This window comes from Miscanthus floridulus, chromosome 8 (assembly GCF_019320115.1).
Source record: "Miscanthus floridulus cultivar M001 chromosome 8, ASM1932011v1, whole genome shotgun sequence".
NCBI lineage: Eukaryota > Viridiplantae > Streptophyta > Magnoliopsida > Poales > Poaceae > Miscanthus > Miscanthus floridulus.
Genome location: NC_089587.1, coordinates 13,101,011 through 13,128,580, shown reverse-complemented (window position 1 = coordinate 13,128,580; position 27,570 = coordinate 13,101,011). Strand labels below are relative to the sequence as shown.

At 46.8% G+C, this 27,570-nt stretch overlaps 1 pseudogene; it reads right to left on the bottom strand.

Moving 5' to 3' along the window:
- Window positions 1-24,143: 24,143 nt before the first annotated feature.
- Window positions 24,144-25,886, bottom strand: LOC136468580 (uncharacterized; annotated as a pseudogene).
- Window positions 25,887-27,570: the final 1,684 nt, after the last annotated feature.

Below are 27,570 nucleotides of genomic sequence, written 5' to 3'. Positions count from 1 at the left end.
TTCAAGAACTCGGTTCCAAAGGACTAATCGACACAGTGGAGGAGATCAAGAACGGGGGCCCTGGATCACTGTAAAAGGATTTGTCACCACAGTTACAATGAACGATTCAGTTTCTCGATGGAAAACTAAACTCTAAACAAAACCCAATTGTGTAGCAGCGGCGGCGGCTGTGTTTATAGTCTAAGACTCGACCTAGGGTTGGGGACGGCCAGGGGTTGGGCGCCCATAACTTGGGCTTAAGGCCCGACACGATACATGGCCAAGTTGGCCCAAACAGGTGACGCAGCACCTTGTCGTGGTCACATAGAATGATCCACGGACCTTCTGGAGCTGGTACCAGATCCAAAACGACGGCGTCGTCGTCCCCTTTCCAACGCATCCAAGAACGGCCCGTTTCGACGTCGTATGCCTACAAAGGAGTAGGATACTCCTTCATAGGCATTTTTTGAATGGAGGGACTTGAGGGCTTCGATCTTCTGTTGCTCGTGGGACACCTTGGTGGGTTGCGATTCCCTTCTATCGTGATCGGACTCCTTGGGAACATGTAGCTATGGGATTCAGGGGTCAGAAGAGATTTCTCTTGTTCCCGATCCCTCCCTAGGATCTGATCGATCCGCCATCATCATGCGACCGCGTATTCGGTCTCCTTATGAGTCCAACTTCCCTTGAGGCCCCACGCGTAGCAGGGGTCTGGTCAAGGGGTTAGCTCGTCTTGTGATCGTCCTCCCTCAAGCGTTTTTTCGATAAAAATGGAGGGGCTGAGCCGTGCCATGTTTTCCTCGATGGACAAATCATGGTGCTTGGTGAGCTATTAATGGGCTAGTCCGAGTGGGGCCTCGGCTTCCCTTTCATGGGGACCCAGCATGGGTTCAGCTGGTGACCGACTCTAGATTCTTGGTGGGCAATCCATATAGTTCCTAGGTCTGTTCGATCGGTCCCAACATCTCACTGCCTTTCTTTGAGGAAAACCCATGGACTGTGAACCGACCAAGACTCAAACGTGGGCTAGGATGCCTACGACTGCTTGTGTGCCCGGGTACTGGACACTAGCGGGATCATCCCTTTTCACCCCTCACTCTAAAGGCGTCTCGGAGCGGTTGTGAACCCGCCGGTGGGCCAACCTTCGAACTCCTAGGCCTAAATGGGCCATGGGAGCGTTTTCAGCTCCATATTCCTCCTTACCTATGGCAGTTCTCGGCCCATCGAATGGGGCGAACCGTCATCCGACACGTCCCTTCGAGGGAGCTGCCCAGAGGTGGTGAGCGCACGTTGCTCGGAGAGGCAATTTGACTGAGGCGCGGCAAGCGCGTAGATCTAGGCAGACAGTTCGCCTCTCGCTCCACCTTCTCTTATAAATAGCGGCCTTTCCCTTTACCTTTTGACACACCCAACCACAGCCTTGCCTTCTCCACTTCTCTGTTGCTGGCGTTCGGATCTATTGCCTTTGCTCTTCCTCCACCAGCGTAGCTCTCGTTCTTCCGCCCTTGCTTCTCCATGGAGACGTGGTATCGCTCCAATGTGACCCACGCACGCATGGAGGGCCTCATTAAGCGCGGTCTTCTTCGCGGGTGGACTAACGCGATGGAGTGGCTGGTTCCCGGCCATGAGGATGTGCCGATGCCGCCCGACGGTTACATCGTCTCCTTCGCGCCCTTCCACGAGCGTGGGTTCACAATCCCCCTCATCCGTTCTTTCAAGGGCTGCTGCACCACTACTAGATCGAGCTGCAACACCTCAACCCCAACGGGATCCAGCACATCGCGGCCTTCATTGTGATGTGTGAGGGGTACCTGGGGATCGAGCCAGTACTTCGAGTTGTGGAGGTACTTCTTCGCCATCTCCCTACACAGGAAGAAGGACAGAGCCAGGAAGATCCTGGTGCCGATGGGATACGAGGGCATCCACCTCCGGGGGCAGCGGGCGGCCTGAGTACATGCCTTGCCAGCTGTTCAGATCCAACAAGGGGTGGCATGTGCAGTGGTTCTACTTGAAGAACGACTCCGCCACCCCTTTGTCGATCTTCACCGGGCGCCTGATCGAAGAGGCGCCGCCGATGTGGCCATGGGGGCCACCCATCAAGGAAAAGAAGAGGATGCGCGACATCCTCGAGGCCGTCGCATCCCTGAGGATTCCACCCTAAAAAAAGTCAGGGATCCCAAGAGGATTTGAGTTTCCAAAAGGGTCTTATAGAAAATATTGACTAAATATCAGTAATAATATTAGTTATACTAGTAATAATTATATCTTCAAATATTGACTAGATTTGTGTATTAGTAACAATTATCGTTATGAGATTCATGTTAGCTAAATGTGGACTATATTTTTAGAAAATATTAGTAATAATTATATCTTCAAATACGTTTATTATGAAAATATATTCAATAATTTATCTAATAATACTTATTATGACCATAAATACTAATGATTTATTATATATATTTCATCAAATTTAAAATTTTGACTTGCCGATAAACGAGAACAGCACTTATTTTGGAACGGAGAGAGATGACAACTGACAAAGGATGGGCAAGCCTATAGGCACATACCTGCTGGCTGCTGCTTTTAACTGATGGGCCGACCAATCCTACTGAATCTGTTGGTGTTGGGCTGGGGTACAGGCGCTTGCAGTCTCAGGAAGCATCAGAAGTTGTTGGGCGGCCAAGGCCCATGTAAGTGCTTTGTCACAAATGATTAAATCGGTTGTCTGATTTTCCTTCACCAACTCTAGAATAGGAAATCTTAACTTATCATCTATCCAAACTGATTAAATTATCTCCATGTTCAGGATACGAAGTGATTTACAAGACAGTTTTATCTTGTTTTTAGTTAAAAAATCTAACAAATACACGATGAGATTTTTAAACCGTAGTTAAAACATCTCTAAAAGCATCTTCAAGAGTCTTTCTAAAGCTCGCTCTCTAAATCATTACCTAGAGAGTCATTTATATAAAAATCACTTCCTATATTCCATTATTGTTTTCTATTTTTAGCTAGCGAGAAGTCTGGAATATAAGATGGCCATATTTAGGTAAAAAAATTAAAGAAGTTGGCGGAGGATATTTTTTCTTTAAAATCTCTATTGCTAGCAATTAGGAATGATATAGAAAATCTCTTAGAGTTGCTCTAAGCTTCTTAAAATTTTGGTAAAAATTCTAGAAATAGATGGAAACACGAAAAAACCCAAGTAGGACACGTCATGAAGGAGCTAGTGCTCCTTAGCTTAGCAGGTAACCTTACAAAACCCCTTGCTTCCCTTTCTACTAGCTCCCTAGCCATCAAAGAATAATTTTTTACTTGTCTAAACATAGACCTTTCACCAGGGACAACAATAAACACGAGTCAGGGCCTCGCGTCATCTCTCTGCGAGGCGTCTTGGGGTGATACACCGCCGTTGCTGCAATGCCTCTCCCTCGGCCAGCTCCTTGGCCACCGTCGTTGCTCTCCAGCGAGCGGTGGCAGTGGCTGCAGTGGCGCTAAAAAAGGCGACCATCCACGACCCCTTTCCTCCCCTACACGCCCTCTCCGTCCCCAGCTTCTCCCTGCTCCTCCCGTTGTCGGATGACCGGCGACGGATTCACGCCCACCGAGGCCGGATCTGGGTCCCTTCGCCACAGATCTTCATCCTCTAGATGCTTTGCCGTTTGCGTGCTCGTCCGGTTGTCTGGAGCCAATTCCGGGCTTTGGGGCGACTAGGGACCTGCTGCACTCGTGCCTTGTGCTGGTGGCGGCGGTGGCTAGGGGCGCGCCATGCCCATTCCCGGTGGGTAGCGGCGGGGCGGGTCGATCCCTCATGCGAGCTTGCTTGGCGATGGGGCTCGCGGCGCCTACGCCCACAGCTTACGGCCTGCTGCAATGGCGGATGGCTACCGGGCAGACACCACGCATGCCTCTATAGAAGCTCAAGGCATGACCTGTGCTTTGGGCAACGCGCTCATCGCTCGACGTCGTCTGAGTTCATCATAGGGGAGCTTGTTCCTTGCTGCTGCTTCTGGTGCGACGCTGCTCAGCACTTAGGTTTTGGGCGTAAGATTAGCCTGGGTCCCGGTCAGGCCAACAATGGTGATGCTACAAGCACCGTATCCCTCCTTGGAGGCATCGTTGTGGAACCATGCTGCTATTAGTGTTGACGGCGTAGGTATCTGGGCTCTACCATAAAGCCTCTATGGCCAGCGACACTACGTCAATAGGGCTCTGTTGGGGCGGCTTAAGAGCCTCTGTAGGGGCGGCTGTGCCAGCCGCTCCCCTCAGGGGTTTCCTACAAATAGGACCTCTGTAGGGGCGGCTCCCTAACCGCCCCTACAAATATCTCTGTAGGGGCGGCTGGTGTCCTCGGTGTCAATGTGTCAGTCCTTGGGCATCCATTCCTTTCACCTGAAGGTGTCGTCAAAGAAGCACCTGCTCCTACAACCCCGTGTGTGGCTGTCGTCGGTGTTGGGTCCCTGGTTGTGTCGTTGGTCCATGGGGGTTTCCTTGCTGTTCTTGTGTGTGCCTCGTGTCCTCTTTCTTGTAGTGGTTGGCCTACTGGAGTGCTTGTTTGGGTTGACCTACCGGTGGATACTTGGCCACCGCTGTTGGCTTTTGTGGCAGATATTTTGCCACTAATGTTGCATGTCTCCTTCTCAGTGGATGCTTGACCACCGTTGCTTCTCTGGTGGAAGCTTTGACACGGTTGTCGTGCCATCTCTTTCTGGACACATGCTTTGCTGCCGAGACTGTGTTGGTTTATTTTTTAGCGGATGATTTGCCGCCAAGGTCACAATGGTCTCCGTTCCGGTGAATGCTTGGCCGTCGATGTTGCTGGTCTTCCTTGGGTGGATACTTTGCCACTGTGGTTTGGTCTCACGTGTAAACAACCTATGCATTAAGGTATTTTTTTTCTCGCTGGTGCAGTCTGTCAGGGTTCTACAGTTGGGGTCCCTCCCTCTCACTTTTTCCTGCTGCTCTAGTTTGTTTCATGTCATCTACCACTATCTTGGTGGTTTGTAACTTGCGTTACGAGGGCTCTCTCGTACTTGGGTCACGTAATTGTTTTTCTCATAATGAAATATGTGCTACAATATGTTGTCGTAAAAAACAGAAACAACAGAATCCCTCCAATCCTCTGGCTTAGCATCATCTCTCTCTCTGATACTTGGACTTGCTCTGACTTCATGTTTTTTCCTAGTTTCTCCCTTTGCAATGGCATAGCTCCTGTACAGAGGATCTAAAAGTTTCATAGTGCCCCTTTGAGGCCATGGATTGCACATGGCCTCAGTAATACCTTGAGTTCGCAAGTATATACCAGTGTCATACCGTACTTCCTCGGTTCCTTTTTAATTGTCATTCTCGCTTTCTAAAAATCAAATGTACTCAACTTTTACTAAATATATATAAAAAGCATTAATAGTTATGGTACATAAATAGTACCATTAGATAGATCTTTAAATCTATTTTCATAATATAAATGCTGCTAATATTTTCTATAAACCTAGTCAAACTAAAAGAAGTTTGACCCATATAAAAATCATAACGACTTAAAAGGGACAGAGAGAGTAATACACTTATAACTTGCTTGCTAACATTGCTTGATGTGAGGACAGGTCAATGGGGAGGCCAACGTCGACTTGTGCACCACCGAACATGCCCCACTCTGATCTTCATAGGTGTTGGTAAGCTCGGAAAATAGGTGGTCGTCGTCGGCCCATACAAACTGTACTATTAGCTATGTACTGCTAGAAATTTAGATAAATTTAGGCACAATTTAATTCAAAAAATAACAAAGATTTGTGACACATATATATACGATATATGTGCGTGCGTGATCTACTCGCATTTGCAAACACGATGATCAATACACTGAAAACAAATGCAAAAACAATAAAACCAGAGATATACCTTGAGGCGGGACGTGATGGTGATGCCTTCTCACTAGTTGCAAAGTGAGTTTGCTGCTGTCGTGGACAACAATCGATACAAAACGAGATACAGTGTAGCCCTGTGTACAGCCACCATGAAGTAGTTGATCGATGTCACCTTGTACTCAAACACTAGGAACATGAGCGTGACGAAGTGAGCAATCGCACCGATGTGCTCTCTAAAAACTTGATCACCTACCAGGAACACCATACTCAAACACCAGAAATAGGAGCGTGATGAAGCGAGTAGCCACACCAATGCGTTTTCCAAAAACTCGATCGCTTGCCTACCCATACAGCAAGTGAACGGAGTTTTGGAGACCTACTCTTCCAACAAATTGTGCACGCAGGAGGCCGGAACAGATATGACATAGAGGAGCACAAGCAGCAGAGTTGTCGACGAAATACGTCCGGCAGTCTACCGAGAGGTATGCACACGGTAGTAGATGAATCGGTGGAGGTGTGCGTGAGGGAATCGGATGGTGGCACAGAACGTAAGAGACAACGATTAGACAGGTTTAGGCCAGTCAGCTTGATGTAATACCCTATGTCCTATGTCTTTGTGGATTGTATTATGAGAGATATGATGAAAACGAGGGGTCCCTACCCGCCTTATATAGCTCGGGGGTAGGGTTACAGATCGGTTATTTCTATCCCGGTCGGTTTTACAAGATAAGAAGTTACAGATATTACGGGATCTAGCATATCCGAGCAGGTTTCCTAGATCACCGAAGATCTTCATGCAGTCTTGGGAGGCACGCCGACCTGTGTCGTGCCTCGCACAACGTCGTCCTGTAGGCTAGGTCTCCACCTAGTGGCGTGGCCCATACGTAGTATTGTGGGCTAGATCTCCCCTAGCGGCTCAGCCCATGTACAACCCATGTACAACCTTGCTAGGTATCAGGGGTTATACATCCACAGCTAGTCCCCGAGCGCCTTGCATCCATTGAGCAATACCGTCTTGAGCTTGTCCGAGCTATTGAGCATGCATCCGAGCAGCTGAACATTCCGTCCGAGCAGTTTGAACATGCGCCCGATCTGTTTGAGCATGTGTCCGAGCTGTCTGAGGATGCGTCCGAGCTGTTCGTCTGGTTGCTGGAGCCGAGCACACTCGATGCTAGGGTTTGTTAGAAGGATATAAGGAGCTCAAGTAAAAAAATTCAAAGTCTCCACCTTAGGTGAAGTGTGCCCACTTAGGTTCCGAGCGTCGAAGTTGGTCGTATGACGTCCTTGACTTAGTTAGCACGGAAGAACTTAGCCACTTTGTAGAAGATTACGTAAAAAATAAGCACATTCACCACGAGGTGAAGTGTGCCCACTTAGTCCCCGAGCCTGGCAGTAGATGAAATAGTCACGTGGTACCAGGGTCCAATGTCGCTATAAACCAGTGTAGAAATAAACACAATCATCGCGAGATGATGTGTACACATGTAGTCCCCGAGCCTGCTGGAAGATTACGAAGAAATCTTGTAGTAGGGTCAAAGAAAGAAAATACCGTGTCGTAGCAACGCTCAACATTGAATATCAACCTGCGTTTGACATGGTTTGATGCGACAGCCCACCAGGCCCACTTAGTGGCCCAGCGGCGTGCTGAGACGTCGGGAGATAATGCGGCGCGGCGGGCGTGGTTTCCCAAAAGCCCTGGAAGGCAGAGGTTTAGGGGTCGAACCGTTATAAGAGCACCGCGACCCCGGCGTAGACTCCCCACTTTCTCTCCGCACTTCATCTTCTTCCACACGTCCTCACCGCTTCGCCTGGCAACTGCTCCGCCACTAGAGCAACCGCAAACGCGTAGCCTCCTCAAGGCGACTGATCTATTAAATGGCGCCCAAAAGAAACCACGACGGTTCGAATAGAGCATCACGCGAGCTCAATCACGCCGAGGAATGGGTGGGGTCCGTCAGCAACGAGGCGGTACCCAATCAGTTGGTGGAAGACGGCGTGCTGCCCGATAGGGTGACGGCGGGATGGCGTCCGGCTCGAGGTGAGAGCTTTTCGACTCCTCGCGGCGACGAATTAGTAGTTTTTGAGGATTATTTTTATCGCGGATTTGGTGTTCCAATCCATTCGTTCCTCTGTGGATTGATTGACTATTATGAGATTAGTCTTTGCAATCTGGGCTCAAATTCCATCCTTCATGCCTTTGTCTTCATCCATTTCTACGAGGCTTATCTTGGCATTCTTTCGCATTTTGATCTCTTCCGCCACTTCTTCTGTTTGAAAGCCCAGGGGGGATCTAGATCTAGGATTGTAGGCGGCGCGTACTTGCAGCTTTGGGATGGGATGGTTGGCCAATACATCGCCACCCCGTTGAATACAAATGTGAAGTATTGGGCGCATCGATATTTCTACATGCCACAAGGGGAACACTATGTGGCATGCGACATGGATCAGATTCTCGTGAGCAACGCCAAGTGGTCGGAGAGACCTGGTGCCAATGGGATGGAGCAAGTGACTGGAGCTGTTGGCACTGATCAACCGAAGAAGGGTGGATGGGGTCATAGTGGCGACAAACTTCACTTTTTGGCGATGCCAGCCCAGCAAGGAGAGAGCACATCCTAGATATGAATTCTAGGGGAGATACTGATGGGACCCATGAGGTGCCCGAGCTGATTAACCAGGACGAAGTCATGCAACGAATTAGAGTGTTGTTTAACCTTGCGGGGCGTCATAGGATCGACGATCAGCAGAGGGCCTTCAGTGTAGGAACCCTCCCATCACGGGTAAGAGTCTTCTTTTTAGTTTTGCTTGATCCCTTATCTATTGCAACTACAATATACTCATTCATTTTCCTGAAGATTCATGGGCAGGATCGGTAGGTATACTTCTCGGGCCGTCAGCTAACTGGATGAGGGGTGTTGATGCTCGACCGAGCCGTCCTCAGTGTTGGTCCAACCTGGAGGCTGACATGGACAGCTCGGCTGACCTTGATGACAGGAGATGAAGACTGAGCGGACGCCGTATGTCCGCTGAGAAGCTCCGGGGGAAGCGGCCAATTGGTGGGGAGCTATCCTCGAAAAGAAGAAAAATAGCTAGATCGTCTCGCCTTGAGGAGAGGTCGGTAACCATTAGAGAGTCCACCCAGCCTCAAAGACAGCAGGTGGTGTTGTTGAGCTCGTCAGACAACGATGAACAAGCGGCGCCTCCTTCACCAAGGGCTGTGACACCCCCGCTGTCTACACCAGCTGGGCAGAGACAGTGCGGGAGGCGGTAGATGTGGGGGGCTATAGCAATAACGCCTGACAGCACATGGGCAGCCCCAGCAGCAGTAGCTCGGGTGGCGCCGTCAATGATAGCCCGGATGGCTACTACAGTCCCCGAGACCACGCGGATGACTCCAATGGCGGCGGTTGAAAGGTCCTTATGTGGTTTTGATAATTGAGTGACAACCTAGGTGGACTAATTGTGTTTATGTGAGATACATAGGTGATTAGTCCACAGGTACATATGTGTGAGCAACATATGCCATGAAGGTAAAAATGGCTTGGAGATGTTGCAAAGCTCACACATGTGATGATGAAGGAGCTCATTGCACATGAGACATGACATTGAGTCATGTGATCAAGGTGGAGAAGATCAAGACAAGACTTGACTTGATGGACCGGTTGCAAGCGTGAAGGGCAAGTCGAAGGCTTTGGAGTGATGGACCGCGTGGTGGTGAAGCTTGAGCAAGACTTGGCGCCGATGGACGATGGCAACGGTGAAGAGCAAGTGAAGTCAAGATCGATGAACCAATATGATCACGTGATGATATGAAGTAGATCATATCATTGTTGATCGTGTTGGTGCATGTGTTGCATCGACATTGAAGGAGATGGAATGGAATGCGCAAGGCAAAGGTATAACCTAGGGCATTTCATTTCACCGGTCATAGGTGTGTAGAGAAGTTTATGATCGGGTTTAGGATAGATGGTTGTACTATCAAGAGAGGCAAACTTGTTTGCATATCGGTCATCTAGTGCTACTCGAGTGATCTAACTTTGCATCGTCGCTAGGATTGAGTGGCGTGGCAAGTTGAGTGGCTAACATCCTTTGGGAAATGATTGTGAAAAGCTAACACACATACACATGGTGGTGTACACTTGGTGGTGTTGGCACATTTACAAAGGAGATGAAGTTGGAGTTGATGTGAATCAACTCGGTGAAGAAACAGAGATGAGAAAGGTCCCACAGAGTGGATCGGACTCTGGTCATGCAGTGATCGGACGCTGAGGCTCAGCGTCCGATCAGTAGTGGTAGTCAGCAGTGCAGCGTCAGTCTGTCGACCGAACGCTGGCTCTGAAAGTGATCGGACGCTGGAGGCAGTGTCTGGTCCTATTGTCGAACAAAGCAGTGTCACTGGAGAGTGACCGGACGTTGGGGCTGCGTCCGATCATGTCTGACCGGACGCAGTCCGGTCGGGGTCGGTATCTACTGTAAACTGACCAGACGCTGAGGGTCCAGCATCCAGTCAGTTGAAGCTGCTGCATTCAGTTTGAAGATGACCGTTGAGATCAGAAGAATACCGTTGAATGTAGGTGACATGTGGCTGTCATCGGGCGACCGGACGCTGAGGTCCAGCGTCCGGTCAACATGACCGGAGCGTCTGGTCGACCCGACAGTTGCCTAGTGAAGGGATAATGACTAGTTTAGCCCTTGGGGCTATAAATAAAAGTGGCCTTCGGCCATCGCTGGTGCTACCTCAGGGGACTTTGTGTCCATGCTTGAGAGTGCTTAGGAGCCCTCCATCTCACACATACTTGATAGTGATCATCCGATTGTGTGAGTGAGCGATTCTAGTGCGATTGCATCGAGTGGCACTAGGTGATCGAGTTGCAAGCCAGTGGTGCTCGTTACTCTTGTAGGTTGCCACCTCCTAGACGGCTTGGTGGTGGTCTCCGTGGAAGCCCGCAAGAAGCTTGTGTGGTGCTTCGGAGAAGAGCTTGTGAGGGGCATTGTGCTTGCCCCGCGGGAGCCGCGAAGAGCAACCTTAGTAAAGCGTGTCATTGAACTACTCTCACTTCCGGGGTAGGTTCTTGCAGCGCCTGACGTGCGGGCTTGGCGGGTGATGCCAATTAGCCGCCGAACCACCAAGTGAGTGGTCGACACAACGGGGACTAGCGTGTTGGCAAACACGTGAACCTCAGGAGAAAAATCATCAGTGTCAACCTTGTTCTTCCCGTTGGTTTGTATCCCCATTATACAAGCTTGCAATTACTTTTATACATATTAAGCTTATGTAGTTGCTCTTGTAATTAGTTAGCTTGTATAGCTTACTAGTTACCTTCTTGCTTGTGTAGCATAGAAGTAGCTCGCTTGCGTGGCTAATTTGGTTTGCGTAACCTTGTTAGTCACATTGCTTAGTTTGTGTAGCTAAGTAATTGCGCTCTCTAATTTAGCATTGGTTGCCTTGTTATTGAGTAATGCTAGTGAGCTTAGTTGGCTTTGTGCTTTTGCTTACTAGCATGTGTAGGAGCTCCCTTGTCGCTTAAAGTACTAGTGGCATAGGTTTATGTGACCTTGCTTCTAGAATTAGTTAGGAGAGCTCTAGCTAGCTCGGCACCTTTGTTGCTAATTAGTATATTTGAAAGGTGCTAGTGAATAAAGATAGAGGGGTGTAGTCTTGGCTAGACCGATAGTTATAATTCCGCACTTGTTTCGGTTAGCCATCGAGATTAAGTTTTAGAAAAGACTATTCACCCCCCTCTAGTCGCCATCTCGACCCTTTCAATTGGTATCAGAGTCCGGTCTCTCATTTGAGGTCTTCACCGACTCGAGAGGATGGCGTCAAATGGGCTAGATGTTTGCGAGACACACATTTTTTATGGCACAAACTTTGCACTTTGAAAAAATTACATGCTTGATCATTTTCATGCAAAGGGACCTAAATTTTGGTGGGTTGTCACTAGCGGTCTCACCCATGTCTTGGATCATAGAAATCTCACCAAAGCTCAAAGAGTTCTCTATGAATTTGATGCACATGCTTGTTGTTATCTAATAGATGCTTTGAGCTTTGATTTGATGAAACAAGTAAATATCAACGGAACCACTCGTGAGATATGGGAGTCCATCAAGGAAACCTTCGGTGATTCCTCCACATGGGATGATGGCAAATTCAAGAAGGAGGATGAGCCTAAGAAGGAGGTGCATAAGTGTGTCGAGTATAATCACAATTTGGCGATTGTGAAAGATTGCTCCACCTCATGGTTAAGTGATGATGATGATGATCGATCCACTACTAGTTCACTTGACAAGGTTGATGATGATGCCACAAGTGTTGCAAGTGATGATGCTACCCTATGCACACTTGATGGTGATGTTGGTTCATGCTCAAGCTATGATGATGATGCTACTACAAGCTCTCCAACTACACCACATTGTTTCATGTCACAAGGTGACACCAAGGTATCAAATGATAATATGGTTGATCATGTTGATTCATATGATGAGCTTGTTAGTAAACTTGCTAGCATGACCATGTCTTTAGAAAATGAGAAAGCTAAAATATTGAAATTAGAAAATGAAAACTCATTTATAAAGAACTCTTGTGAAGAACATAAGAAATTACTTGATGCTTATAAATCTTCACATGATGAGCTAAAATTAAATCATGAGACACTACTTGCATCTCATGATGAATTATTAGAACACCATGCTTCTCTCATTAAAATGTTTATAAAGAAACTTAAAAATAATGAGAGTTCATCACATGGGTCAATTGATCAATCATATATTATTGCTAACCCTTGTGATGTAGGTAAGAAGCATGTATCCACCTCTTGTGATGATTTATTAGATATGCCATGCTCTTCACAAATAGATGCTTGTTCTACTTCTATATCTTGTGAGACTAACCTTTTGAAGGAGAATAATGAGCTCAAAAATGAAGTGAAGAAATTGAGCAACAAGCTAGAGAGGTGCTACAACTCAAAAGTCACCTTTGAGCACATGTTGAAGACTCAAAGAAACTATGGTGACAAGTGTGGCCTTGGTTTCAAGAAGAAGATGACAAAGGGCGAAAGAAAGAGAGAAAGAAAGATAAAGAAGCTACAACAAAGAAAGCTTTCTCATACCATGTGTTACCGGTGTCATGAAGCGGGACACCTTGCAAATAGTTGCCCTAACATTGAGAAGCTCAAGAAGATAAAAGAAGAAGAGAGGCTCAAGCATGTCAAGTGCTTCAAGTGCCGTACTTGGGGTCATCTTACCTTAATATGCCCAACCAAGCAATTGGTGAAGCAACAAGTGAAGCCTCAACCAAAGCCATAAGTTGAGCAAGAGAAGACACCCCAAGAGAAAATTAAGATCAACCATGAAGATGGTAGTGATTTGATGATAAAGAAGAAGAAAACAAGAAGGGGTGGAAATGAAAGTCATCCAATGCAAACTCAAGATGCCAAAATGATGAGCAAGAATGAAGATGAGAAGAAAGATTATGCTCACATCAAGTGCTTCAAGTGTGGAAGTATGGGATACTTTGCCTCTAAGTGTCCTACCAAGCTTGAGAAGAAGGCTCAAGCAATTCATGAGAGGCGAGGCAATGAGAAGCACCACATGAGCAAGGAAGAGAAGGCTCAATCAAAGATAAAGTGCTACTCATGCCGGGAAAGGAGACACATGGCACATTCATGTCCCCTAGGTAACACTCCTAAGCCTATTTCAATTGATGATAATTCTATGCTTAGGAAGGATGGCAATGGTACCTCATCGGTTGCAATTGCAAAACATCCCGCTATTCATACTAAGGCTATGCCTAAGTATGTTGCTCCTAACTTGAGAGGACCCAAACTTGTTTAGGGTACCATCAAAAAGTAGGATGATTGATTGTAGGTACCATTGGCATTGGAGACTTGATTCAATTGATCTCATATTAATCATCATATGTTGAATCAAGCATTGAAGCTTAGTGCATATCCAACCCAATGCTAAGTGAAAATTGAGTGAAGTTCAAGTGCTACAACATACAAGTGTCATATTCAAGTTGCTTGGTAATTCATTGGATATATTTAATGACTTGCAAATAATTGAGTTGAAGCTTGCAAGTTGGATGATTATGAGCTAACCAAGGTATATCTTTTGTTGATCATTTCATTTGGGTGCATATGAGTTGATTGAATTGAATAAATATACAATGTTGCTTGCTATAAGTTGATTGAATAGATAACTGATTAAGTAATCAAGGTTGGATTGATTTATGTTGAATAAATTCATGAGATGACTCTTAGTAAGTGATTTGAATGGATAAATGTCTTATGGAAGTATTCAAACAAGTTAGTTTCAAGTTTGATTCACATTTGATGAAGTATAGCTAAATTGTTGAAATCTGTCCTATATTGAAAATCTGAGTGAGCTATGATCTTAGCCATGTTTGAGTAATCAACACTTATTGCATTGGTATAAAAATTGGTGTACATGCTCTAGACTTATGGTATAAGGTGTTGTACAATTTCATGAGAATTAGATAAGAAATGCTTTGGTTTTGGAGTAGATCTTGTCAGCTATAGTGTAGCTGCTTTCAGCATGTAGCAGTGGTGGAAGAATTAAAATCTGGTAGCAATCTAGAAGTCAAATGAAGCTCAAGTTTTTACAGCTGCTAGATAACTTAGTAATGCACACCTCCACAAAATTTTGTGGTATTTAGATTTGTACTTTGGGAGATATGCTTATTTATTTGAAGGGTACAAAATCTGTTAGAAAAGTGATAAATATTGGATTGATCTAGAGTCACTTTGATTGAAAGATCCTCAAGTTGGAAACATATTTACAAGTGTTTGAGGTACCTAAGTTTCAGTTTTGAGATAATCTAGAAGTATGACAAGCAAAGAGTACAAGGCTATTTGATTGTGGAGTGTACTTTGCACACATTCGGTACTCAAAATGAAAGATCAAGATCAAACTCAAGATGAAGTTGAAGTTTAAGTTCTAGTGACTATTGGAAATCATTTGGTAGAAAGAAAATGACTTAAACAAGAAGAAAGAAAATGACTTAAAGAAGGAATCAAGGTTACTCACCAAGTTAAGTCCATCACTTGGATCAATCAATCAAGTCATTTCAAGTGAGTGTCAAGAATGATTCTTGGAGAGAGGTCACTTCTCCCTAGTGTAGGGGCTTGCCGCCTATGTGTAGGTGAACTAAGTGTGGTACTTAGAAGGCTAACATGGAAGTGGTGATCCGAGGGACATTTGAGATGCTTAGTTGAAGAAATCAAAAGGATTGATCAAGAAAAGCAAGCAACTGCCCAAAAGAGAGCTAGTCATGATATTTCAAGTGGTATTCTCAAATTGATGCTCTCATGCAAGCAAAGATCAAAAGATAAAGCAAGCCAACCACAACAAGAAAGTGCACTTGATCATTAGTGGTATTCATTTCATATGGGTGAAGAATGAAATTCAACATGGTATCTATTGGTCTTCACCAAGCTTATAATTGGACTTCACATTGCTATTAGAGTAATGAATTGGAATCTATGTGACTATCCTCTACTCCAACATAGCAAAGGTATCATTGTAATGTGCATGATCATTTCATCCCTTACTAGTATGCGATTAGTGCATATAGTACATGCTTCATAGGATCATGCATAACAAATGAAATGCTTAAATTCATAGCCTACCACTATTGTTTGAATGATTACTTGATCTAGTGGTTAGTACATGAATTTGTTCATGAGATAGTAAACCCAAGTACTTGACTCAATTTGGATTGCTAACAAGTGACAAGTACAACATTGGCAAGATAACCCTTATAAGAGGTGTGAAGAAGCTTGTCATTGGTTCAAACCGGACTTGGAAGCTTAGGCAAATAAATTTAGTTCAAGTCAATTATAGAAGCTCATGATAGTGATAAGAGTACAAGCACAAGACAACAATGCAAATGGATATCTAGTTTGTTTGTTTCAAATAGTATCTAGACCCAAGTATTTCATCAAGAATCTACAAATGATGTCTAGATCAACTCACAAGTGATATCCTATAAGTAGTACTCATGAAGATAGCAAATGTTCAAGAAATGGTTTTATTGAAAAATCCAACAAGTGGTTCCAAACTAGAAGATTCTTTCAAGTGGTATCTACTTCATACAAGTGGTATTACATCTATATATGATATCAACCATGAAAGATGATGGTTCCACAAGTGATCCTCAACTTTAAGTGATCATCAAATGAAGAATGCATCCCTCACCTACAAGAGCTCAAGTGTATCAAATGGATGACCCATGCTATCACTTAAGGGGAGGTGTCACACTAATTAATATCAAGATCAAAGATCCTATATGTGGTATCTCAAGAAGCCCTACATAAGATTCAAGTGGCACAACTTTCAATTGGTATCAAATTAGTATCTACAAGTGGGGTCATTCCAACAATCAAGTGAGGTCCATCAAAAATACAATGACTCAAGCCTCAACCATCTACCCCAAAATGTATACCCTTGCATCAATTAGAAACACACCTTTTATGGAAATTAATGACAAAGGGGGAGAGATTGTACAAAGATATGAAAGCTTTTATAAGGGGGAGAGATAAATTGTGTAAGGGGAGAGATAAGATATGAAAGCTTAAGAGGTTGGACATGGACATGGACAAAGAGGGAGCAACATTGAAGAAAAAAGATGGATCAAAATTTCTTGGATAAGAGAAGCACACAAGTAGGGGGAGCAAGCTCATGAACTTTGCTTGATTGCATTTGATATGTGCATATTCATATGCTTGCTTGCATTGCATAAGTTTTCAAAATTCAATATGCATGCTTGTGTGGTGTATGCTATTTGTAGAACTTGAATGATGATTGATAACTAACATGCATAGGATAATAGCTAGACACTTGGTATGCTTTTCAAGTAATGCTAGTACCTTGCTTTTAATTTGATCTCACAAGGTATCTAGTGTTTTTATTTCCAAGTGATATCTAGCTAACCATGGTGCTAAGGATGAACTTAAAGGTGCAACTCCGATTGGTACACGCTTCAAAGGTTTATTCTATACACCTTAGCATCCTTTAGTAGTAATTACTCTCCCATAATTTTAATCTATGCATATGTGCAAACTTCAATACAAACACTCTAGCACATATGTAGGGGGAGCTAATACTACCATCTCAGGGTTTGTGGTACTTGCCCAAAATTATTTTCACATGGTAAAAATTGCTTGGGCAAGCAACATGAATCTAAAAGAGCTTAATTTCCATATCTTTGTAGAGTTGTCATCAACTACAAAAAGGGGGAGATTGAAAGGTCCTTGTGTGGTTTTGGTAATTGAGTGACAACCTAGGTGGACTAATTGTGTTTATGTGAGATACACAGGTGATTAGTCCACAAGTACATATGTGTGAGCAACATATGTCATGAAGGTGAAAATAGGCTTGGAGATGTTGCAAAGCTCACACATGTGATGATGAAGGAGCTCATTGCACATGAGACATGACATTGAGTCATGTGATCAAGGTGGAGAAGATCAAGACAAGACTTGGCTTGATGGACCGGTTGCAAGCAGTGAAGGGCAAGTCGAAGGCTTTAGGAGTGATGGACCACGTGGCTGGTGAAGCTTGAGCAAGACTTGGCGCCAATGGATGATGGCAACGGTGAAGAGCAAGTGAAGTCAAGATCGATGAACCAATATGATCACAGTGATGATATGAAGTGGATCATATCATTGTTGATCGTGTTGGTGCATGTGTTGCATCGACATTGAAGGAGATGGAATGGAATACGCAAGGCAAAGGTATAACCTAGGGCATTTCATTTCACTGGTCATAGGTGTGTAGAGAAGTTTATGACTGGGTTTAGGATAGATGGCCGTACTATCAAGAGGGGCAAACTTGTTTGCATATCGGTCATCTAGTGCCACTTGAGTGATCTAACTTTGCATCGTCGCTAGGATTGAGTGGCGTGGCAAGTTGAGTGGCTAACATCCTTTGGGAAATGATTGTGAAAAGCTAACACACATACACATGGTGGTGTACACTTGGTGGTGTTGGCACATTTACAAAGAAGATGAAGTTGGAGTTGATGTGAATCAACTCGGTGAAGAAACGGGGATGAGAAAGGTCCCACAGAGTGGACCAGACTCTGGTCACGTAGTGACCAGACGCTGAGGCTCAGCGTCCGGTCAGTAGTGGCAGTTAGCGTGCAATGTCGGTCTAAGTGACCAGACACTGGAGGCAGTGTCCAGTCCTATTGTCGGACGAAGCAGTGTCGCTGGAGAGTGACCGGATGCTAGGGCTACGTCCGATCACGTCTGACCGGACGCGTCCGGTCGGGGTCGGTACCTTACTGTAAACGACCGAACGCTGAGGGTCCAGCGTTCAGTCAGTTGAAGCTGCTGCGTCTGGTCTGAAGATGACCGTTGAGATCAAAAGAATGCCGTTGAAAGCAGGTGACACGTGGCTGTCATCGGGCGACCGGACGCTGAGGTCCAGCGTTCGGTCAACACGATCGGAGCATCCGGTCGACCCGACAGTTGCCCAGTGAAGGGGTAATGGCTAGTTTAGCCCTTGGGGCTATAAATAGAAGTGACCTTCGACCATGGCTGGTGCTGAGCACCTCAGGGGACTTTGTGTCCATGCTTGAGAGTGCTTAGGAGCCCTCCATCTCACACATACTTGATAGTGATCATCCGATTGTGTGAGTGAGCGATTCTAGTGCGATTGCATCGAGTGGCACTAGGTGATCGAGTTGTAAGCCGGTGGTGCTTGTTACTCTTGGAGGTTGCCACCTCCTAGACGGCTTGGTGGTGGTCTCCGTGGAAGCCCGCAAGAAGCTTGTGCGGTGCTCCAGAGAAGAGCTTGTGAGGGGCATTGTGCTCGCCCCATGGGAACCACGAAGAGCAACCTTAGTAAAGCGTATCATTGAGCTACCCTCACTTTTGGGGTAGGTTCTTGCGGAGCCCGACGTTTAGGCTTGGCGGGTGATGCCAATTAGCCGCCGAATCACCAAGTGAGTGGTCAACACAACGGGGACTAGCGTGTTGGCAAACACGTGAACCTCAGGGAGAAAAATCATCGTGTGCAACCTTATTCTTCCTGTTGGTTTACATCCCCATTACACAAGCTTGCAATTACTTTTATACATATTAAGCTTGTGTAGTTGCTCTTGTAATTAGTTAGCTTGTGTAGCTTACTAGTTACCTTCTTGCTTGTGTAGCATAGAAGTAGCTCCCTTGCGTGGCTAATTTGGTTTGCATAACCTTGTTAGTCACATTGCTTAGTTTGTGTAGCTAAGTAATTACGCTCTCTAATTTGGCATTGGTTGTCCTTGTTATTGAGCATTGCTAGTGAGCTTAGTTGGCTTTATGGCTTTTGCTTACTAGCATGTATAGGAGCTCCCTTGTCACTTAAAGTACTAGTGGCATAGGTTTGTGTGACCTTGCTTCTAGAATTGGTTAGGAAGAGCTCTAGCTAGCCTGGCACCTTTGTTCCTAATTAGTATCTTTGAAAGGTGCTAGTGAATAAAGATAGAGGGGTGTAGTCTTGGCTAGACCGATAGTTATAATTCTGCACTTGTTTCGGTTAGCCGATGAGATTAAGTTTTAGAAAAGACTATTCACCCCCCCTCTAGTCGCCATCTCGACCCTTTCAGCGGTGGAGGTGCCGGGTAGTTCGGACTGCTGGGTAGATCGGTTCTAGATGAGGACACTGGTTCCGAGCTATGGAGCGGGAGTCCCAGTTGTAAGTGCATTATTTATTTGCCATATTCCTTCGGTACGGTGGTTTGCTTCTTGACGAGTTTTTTTGCTTGTTGTAGTGCGGAGTTGATGGAGGTCCTATAGCCATTGGCTGCTGATGATGGAAGGCACACTAGAGGAGCTGGTAGCTCCCCATGTCGAGCAAGCACAAGCAAGGGCCGGTTGCCCCCATCGTGGAGCAACTGATGGTTGCAGAGCCGACCGCCACTACTATGGAGGAGCCCTCAACAACTGGACTGACCTTGCCTGGTGGCGGATTGCATGACGAGGGAAATCCTAGTGTAGAGGAGGCGTGGGATGCTATGGCGATGTTGAGTGGCCTTGTCGAAGCAAGTACAGAGCCTACAGGGGACGCGCCGAGCAGTGCAGCGTGAGGTCCACCCGTGGTTGCCAAACAAGCACCATCTGTAGCGGCATCAATGGTGGGAAGTGGCGCTCGAACACTATGTCTGAGCATGGAAGTAGCCAAAGAGGGTACCTTTGTCGGTGGCTGCCATTGAGATCGAAGAGATAGTGCGGGAGCCCACCCCGCCTCCCCAACTCATCCGCACGGTCATTCAACACGGCGAAGAGTTTGAGATGCTTGAGGAGGGGGAGGCGAGCATGGAGACAAAGAAGCTGAGGGCTGATCTGACATCGATGATGAGCCATATTGAGGTAAGCCTGAAGAGATCTTATTTGTCCTTTAAAGAGAGCAGTCTATTAATCCGTTTGCCCTGCTACAGAATGTGATGAAGGTGTCCGAGTAGCGCCGGCGGTAGCTGGAGGAGATGACTCCGGTACTAGAGGAGAACAAGAGCCTGCAAGCATCAGTGAAAGACCTCTAGGCACGCTGGCTCCAAGAGCGCCACTGCAGGGCAGACCTTGAAGGTGAAGGTTCTGGTGTTGGAGAAGGAGCGCTAGCAAATGGAGGTGGAGGGCCAGTCGATGGCTGAGAAGCTTAGCCATAGCACTGATCGACTAGAAAGGTAGGTCTCAGAATTTCACTTTGCTGGTATTCAGCATTGTGAGATGTCTGACTATTATACACGGCCCTGGAGATGGAGCTCGGCCTTTCCTAGGAGGCCCTCAGCCAGCTTCAGGAGGTGAAGGAGAAAGCAGAGGAGAAGGTCGAGAAAATCACTAAAGATCTTCGACGTGAGTGTTTTTCAGGCTATTTTGACTTGTGCGACGTTAAGCGCATGCTTAGCATACGACTATTTTGCTTGCAGAGTATCAACACTAGGCCTAGGCGCAGTTCCAGGGTGCTTGTGGAACAAGTGAAAACCTATGATGACAAGCTAGAGATGATGATTGTGGGAATCCAGCCCGTGCTAGGCTGCGTCAGTCTTGAGCAACCCGAGGGGGCATGCTGCTCGGCGACGGGTCCGTACCGGTCAATCGTGGATCGTTGCCAGACAACATGGGTGGACTTCAAGGAGTTCGCACGTAGCACTACCCATAGAGCCGTCATCCATGCACTCGCAGTAGCTACGGTCACACTACCCTTCAGTGGACCTCCGACGGGTGGCGATAGGGTATGCGTAGGGCACAAACACGGAGAAGATTGCTAGGCTAGAAGACAATGCGGAAGAGTCGGCGAAGAGGCTAGCCAAAGACGTCGAGCTGTTTGGTGAAGGGGGAGCAGTGCCCCATAGATAAGACAAAACTCATGTTGAATCATTGTGTAATAGTGTTTAGTAGCTTTTGTTGAACATTTGTTGTTACAATATGTTTGTGTTTATATTTGATATAAACCATCCGAGCAGTAGTGTATAGCTGAGTCCCCATGCCTAGCTAGCCTGCTAACTGAAATGCAGGGCACAGGGGCCATGCGCGTGTGGGAAGAATAGGGCATTGCCAAGGAACCGCTGCCGACCTCCCATGACGTAGAGGGCGGATGCTCATGCACGTGCAGGGAGAAGTCAGAGATAGGGTCGTCTCTGGAGGCGTACGAGCGTTAGCATGTCTGTTCAGGCATTTACCTTAGACATAGTTGGCGTGTCATCTTTAAGATGTTGTACGCAGAAACATAATCGCTTAGAAAAAACATGAAGGTAACAATATGGAGAAACATTAGAACAAAAACTTTATTAAATACTCGAATATGAACAATACATATCTTTGAAAGGAGACCCTTCAATGGTAGAAACACCTAAGAAGATTGAATGTGCCAAGAATTTGGAACATCTCTTTCATCCATGTCACATAGCCTATAGGAACTTGGTCGGGTGACCACCTTGACGATGAAGGGGCCCTCCCTAGGGTGAAGATAGCCTATGCATCCCATCGGTCTTCTGCTTCTTGTAGAGCACTAGGTCTCCAACCACGAAGAATCGATCGTTGACGTTGTGGTTGTAGTATCTTCACATGTTGTCAAGGTACTTCGCTGTCCAAACACACGAAACCAGGCGCTCCTCCTCTAGGCTGTCCAACTCAACGAGCCAGGCTTGGTCAGAGTTTTCTTCATTGTAGTTCTCCACTCTGGATGCTCGGAAAGCGATGCCGGCTGGTAAAACAACCTCGGAGCCTAAAAACCATGAAGTATGGGGAGACGCTAGTGTTGCAATTAGGCTAGGGTCCTTAGTCCCCAGACCACAGCTGGCAATTTCTTGAGCCACTTGTCGGGGTGCTTCTGCTCGTTCGTGTAGAGCCTCTTCTTTAACGCATCGAGAATCATGCCATTGGCGCGCTCAACTTGTCCATTAGCCCTAGGGTGCGCGACCGAGACATACGTAACTAAGATGCACCTCTCTTCGCAGAAGTCCCAGAAATTGGCACCGGTAAACATGGACCCCAAGTCGGTGATGATGTTGTTCGGTAGGCCAAACTGGTGAATGATGTCATCAAGCAACTCGGCTGCCTTCTTCGTTGTAGCTTGGACCAGGGGTTTGTATTCGATCCACTTAGAGAATTTGTTGATGCAGACATAGACCCAGCAGAAACCTCCTAGCGTGGGCTTGAAGGGCCCGATCATATCTAGTCCCCAGCATATGAAGGGCCAAGATGTAGGAATCATTTGCAAGACCTGAGCCGGGACGTGGATTTGCTTAGCAAAAAACTGACAATTCTCACACCGGTGAACGAATGCCTCAGCATCGGCAACCGCTGAAGGCCAATAGAAACCAGCTCGGAAGGCTTTGCCAACCAGTGTTCTAGAGGCTGCGTGATTGGCGCAAGTGCCAGCATGGATCTCCTTGAGTATCTTCTCGCCCTCTTCCACGGAGACACACATCTGGAGTAGCTGTCCCTTGGCGTTATTGCGATGTAACTTTCCTTCAACTAGGACGTAATGCTTGCTGCGGCAGGTGAGGCGTTCTCTCTCTGTGTTGTTAGCTGGGACGTCTGCAGTGGTGTGGTATTTGATGAAAGGTTCCCTCCAATCACTGCTCGGGCCAGGGACCGCTGCTGACTAATGGCTCGGCATTGTGGCTTTTCTTCAACGCCTTCTTGCCCCTGCTTGATGGATAACGTCACGAGGTCCTGGACGAACACTCTAGCTGGAACTTTGGCCTAGGTCGACCCTAACTTTGACAGCTCATCGGCTGCTTGGTTGTCAGCCCTGGACCACATGGTGGTACTTCGATACCATAGAACTTGTCTTCTAACTTTCTTATCGCGGCGCAGTAAGCGTCTATCTTCTCGTTGGTGCAATTCTAATCCTTGTTGAGCTGATTGATCATGAGTGATGGAGTCGCCGTGCACCTAGAGGCGTTTAACCCCAAGCTTGACAGTTATACGGAGACCATGAAGTGCCGCCTCATATTCAGTGGTATTATTGGATGCTCGGAAGTGTAGACGGAGAACATAGCGAAGCTTATCCCCCTGATGGCGAGATGAAATATACGCTCGGTTGCAGCGACTTGGTTATCTTGGAGTACGGGAAATTCGTCGCTCGCTCTAGATTGATCTAGGACCGAATCCACGAGGAGCTGACATTCCGCTAAGCGGTCTAGTGACCCGATCAATAGATGCTATCAAATCATCATTGCTTGATGGATCTCCTAACCCAGCGGTGGGGTGCCGGGATCGGAGATGTCGTTGCAGGCGTTGGCGCGATCGGCGCAGGGTGATCCTGCACCGCCTCCATGATCTCTCGGTTGCCGTCGGGGCCGATGACCCAGGTCATGGATCCGACCATGAATATCTGGCCCGGCTCGGGAAGGCCATGGAGCTTGGGACGGTGACCATCTGGTATGCCAAGAATTCAGCACGCACCCCACCCCCTACTTGGCGCGCCACTGTCGACAAAATACGGCCGGCAATCTATCGAGGGGTATGCCCACGGTAGTAGATGAATCGGTGGAGGTGCGCGTGAGGGAACCGGATGGTGGCACAGAACGTAAGAGACAGCTTTTAGACACGTTCATGCTATTCAGCTTGACGTAATACTCCTACGTGTTGTGTCTTTGTGGATTGTATTATGAGATATGAGATAAAAAACGAGAGGGTCCCTACCCTGCCTTATATAGCTCAGGGGTATGGTTATAGATCGGTTGTTTCTATCCTAATCGATTTTATAAGATAGAAAGTTACATATATTACAGGAATTTAGCATATCCGAGTAGATTTCCTTTACGGCAGTCTTATGAGGCACTGCTGACCTGTGTCATGTCTCGCACGGCGTCGTCTCGTAGCGTGGGCCTCCACTAGTGGCTCGCGCGCTAGACAACCTGCTAACTCTGACATTTCTTCTTTCACCGAAAGCGATCTCGCAGTAGCATGTAGCGATGTGCCAAACCAGCAGAGTTTGCACGTCGCCCTCCACTCCTTCACCCGCTCCGCCGACGATAGCGCGAAATCCGTCAGTTGCGTTCTGCCCCAAGGATTCCATTGCGCGCCCCACGTAGTTGTCCAGCCGCCGCATCTCCAAGCAGTCGCTGAGACAGTCGATCACAGAACGTTTCACTTGGTCTGACAGATCGACCAGGTACATAGAACGTCGTCCTCTGCAGAGGAAGGACGTAGGGAAGAGGAGGTTGCACTGGCCGATCTTTCCGTGCCATCTTGGCCACACAGAGAGAGCTTCCGCACAAGAGCCTTGGCTGCCCAGTCTCGAAGCCACCATGGCTTCTCCACGTACTTGCACAGCACTAGTATCTTGGTCCAGTCTGAGAACACGTACGTAGTGATCTCCCATATCTCTGACTCCAAGAAACGACAGGAAAACCCATGTGAAAACCACTCCATGATCAACACTGCCGAGCTCGTCCACCTTAGCAACCTTAGAAAAGCTATGAATGGCAACCGCCATGCCTGCGATGCCTCCTAACAGGACGGTCGATAGCACGAGTCGAGTGATTGGAAAGCCGTTGGCAAAAATTATGGCATGCCTGATGTTGAAGAAGTAGTTGAGGAAAGCTACCTCGGCCTCGCTGACGCGGAACGCCCTCCGAGACTTGGCGTTGCTGGACTCACCACCAAGGATCCCCTCAAGGACCAGCCGTCTTGTCCTTTCCAACTTGGCCTCGTGGATGCTGAAGTTGAAGAAGCGCCTGCGAAGGAGCTTGTACAGTGCAAAGGAGAGGCAGAGGTCCTTGAGCTCCTCAGTCAAGGACGACATCGGAACTCCCTCTCCAGATCTTCTCAAGTGTCACGATCTTCTTGTCCTCATGTCTCAACTCTCAACGCCAGCACGAGCCTCCTGGTATTCTCAGTTTCCTCCTTCATATCGTCCACCATATCTCTGCTTGCTTGTGTGCATGTGCCAGTGCCAGCTTCTTTCTTCATCTTCTGTTTCTTGGATTCTCCCAACACCAAGTATCTGTACCCCCTCATTGTGCTAGGGTCAGGCCTCTGGTCACCATGTCCACCCACTCTATGCTCATGACGCATGTAGTCGGCCAATAGCCTCATATGCTCTCTGTGGCTGTCGTTGGCAAACTCCGACGAGAGAAAACCATGGATGATGCGTAAAGAGTTTACTGACCAAAGTAGCCAACCAGTTACCTTCAGGATCTTCATGACCTGGGAGCGAAGGATGTTGGCTGCCCAGAAAGAGGACATGAGATCTACCAACGGGGTTTGCTTCAGCGAGATGCCGGCCGGCCGGCCGGCCTATCTGCACGCTGTAACGGAGGGTGACCAGCAGCACAGCCCACACCTGGTAGTAGCTGTTCGTACCCGAGGGCCGTTGCATGATCCCAAGGCTGTATATGATCATTGCTTGGGTTACTGCGTCCATGATGATCAGAGTCATCTTCATGGCTTCGCTTCTTGAGCGGTGCCGCAAAGCATCCAACCCAAATCGTATCGCCATGAGCAGTGTAGTGACGGCGACGACGAATTGAATGACGATGGGGTTGAGGATTTTGTCGCTGTTGATGACGCTTATGATGATTCTGAACGCCATTGCCTGGGATAAGCAGCTAAGCCTATGGAACTCTAAAACCGGAGCAGTCTCCGGGCATAATAGCTTCACCAAGGATGTTCCTTGTTTATGTCAGGTTCATGGGTAGACATGTCATCTTCTGCCCAACAAGCTAACTACTCCAGGACTCCGATCGATTAGTCATCTTCTGTGCGACTTTGCCCCGCCCCACATACTTAAATACATTAATGAAGACTCCGACAAGTCATCTTCTGTGCCGCGCCCACGTACTAAATACCCCCTCCATTATAAATTATAAGTCGTTTTAATTTTTCAGAGTCAAAATATTTCAAATTTGATTCAAAATTATAAAGAGGATTACAAAGATTTACGACATCGAATAGATAGACTATAAAAATATAATTAATAAAGAATTTAACAATATTTATTTAGTATCATAAATATTATTATTTTATTATATAAATTTGGTTAACTTGAGGAGATTTGAATCTCCAAAAAGTTAAAATGACTTATAATTTAGGGCTAAGAGAGTACAGTCCTAAAGACTAGCCATTCTTTTCTTAGAAAAAAAGATAAACAACTAGCCAATAGATGACTAGATCTAGGAGGTAATAGGACAGATTGATAGACCTAGTTTGGTAGGGTGGGGTGTGGACGGAATCAAGTAGATATTCCTCATGCTGTGTTTGGCATAGCTCCTAGGGGCTCTCGCCCCCTGTGAAATTACTGTAGCAGTACTGTAGCACAGAGCCATTTTGGATTTCGAGGCAGAAAATGAACTGAGAAGAGGAGGAGCCGGTGGAGCCACGATTTCGAGCTTCTCCGGCTCCGTGCTACTGAGAAGAGGACGATACTGGCAGACTGAACGAGCTCATCGCTCTAGCAGAGGCGGGCTTGCAGACGGAGGAGGCTAAGGACGACACTGGCAGACTGAGCGAGCTCTTCGCTCTAGCAGAGGTGGGCTTACAGGCGGAGGAGGATGACGACGCGTTCTTCACTCGGGCTGCAGCGGCCGCAGATGAAGCGAAGGCAGCTTACTACAGGCGACAGGTAGGTCAGAGCAACGCATGTGAGTCTAGCCACAGCAACAGGGTTGTGGTAGAGGACTGATACTCGGATGATGAGTTGCTTACTCAGTATATTTCAGACTGAGGATTTAAAATTGCATTTACCCCCTATGTGGGTTTTGGTGTATTGATGACATCAAAATTAGGGACTAATGTGATCTTAATGAGATATGTCGCAGCTATTACTCATTATGCGCTCTCTAATGATTTTTTTTTGTTTTTGAGTTTAGGATCCGCTGCACTATAAAAGAGGGATGCAAACTTAGTTGGTCTGAGGAAGATATAATGCTCAAGCATAAAAATAAAATCAAAAGAGAGACACTCTAGCACTCCACGAGCACGTATAATATTTTTCAGTGACTATTGGTGTCGGAAGTCCCGACGTAAGCCGAAACTCCCGACAGTCGGAAGTCACGACTCATGCCGGAAGTCTTGACGCCCAGTCACTTAGCCTGCGCAGTGATTGTGGCCGTCGGAAGTCCCGATGTGAGTCAGAACTTCCCACAGTCAGAAGTCTCGATCCAAGTCGGGAGTCCCGACCCAAGTCTGTATGATACGATTGTACTATACACGTTCTAATAAATTTACATTTAATCTGTGTACTAGATTTGAGCCTTTTCAACACACAAAACACATGA